The 828-nt window shown below is 44.6% G+C and overlaps 1 non-coding gene across 1 annotated transcript; it reads right to left on the bottom strand.

Moving 5' to 3' along the window:
* Positions 1–209: 209 nt before the first annotated feature.
* Positions 210–316, bottom strand: LOC112726033 (small nucleolar RNA R71). The gene has a single exon (XR_003165104.1). It is a non-coding gene; the product is annotated as a small nucleolar RNA R71 (small nucleolar RNA).
* Positions 317–828: the final 512 nt, after the last annotated feature.

Here is an 828-nt window from a genome sequence, read left to right as displayed (position 1 = left end):
ATCAACATCTAACCACCTTCCTGAGGATATGCGATACTGTGAAGTCTAATGGTGTTCATCCTGACACCTATAGACTACTTTTGTTCCCTTTCTCACTCAAGGATAAGGCATCTAAATGGCTGGAATCCTTCCCTAAGGAGAGTTTGACAACCTGGGAAGATGTGGTGAACAAATTTTTAGCTAGATTCTATCCTCCTCAAAGAATCAACAGGCTGAGAACTGAGGTTCAAACTTTCATGCAGCAGGATGGTGAGACTCTATATGAAGCATGGGAGAGGTTTAAGGACCTAACAAGGAGGTGTCCACCAGATATGTTCAATGAATGGGTGCAGCTACACATTTTCTATGAAGGCCTTTCTTACGAATCAAAGAAAGCAGTAGACCACTCATCCAGGGGATCTCTGAACAATAAGAAGACCATTGAGGAGGCTATAGATGTCATTGAAACTGTAGCAGAGAATGACTACTTCTATGCCTCCGAAAGAGGGAACACTAGAGGAGTGATGGAGCTAAACAATGTAGATGTTCTGCTGGCCCAAAACAAGCTCATTACCAAGCAATTAGCTGACCTCACCAAGAAGATGGAGAGGAACCAAGTAGCAGCAATCACCACCTCATCAACAACCCAAGAGGGAGTGAATGCAGAGGCAGAGAGTGAGCAGGAGCAAGCCAACTACATTGGGAATTCACCTAGACAAAATCATGACCCATACTCCAAGACCTACAACCCTGGTTGGAGGAATCACCCAAACTTTGGGTGGGGGAATCAACAAGATCAAAGCCAAGATCAGAGACGTCACAACCCCAACAATAATGTAGCTCACCAAC

This window comes from Arachis hypogaea, chromosome 11 (genome assembly GCF_003086295.3).
Source record: "Arachis hypogaea cultivar Tifrunner chromosome 11, arahy.Tifrunner.gnm2.J5K5, whole genome shotgun sequence".
Classification (NCBI taxonomy): Eukaryota; Viridiplantae; Streptophyta; class Magnoliopsida; order Fabales; family Fabaceae; genus Arachis; species Arachis hypogaea.
This window is presented reverse-complemented; position numbering and strand designations above follow the sequence as displayed.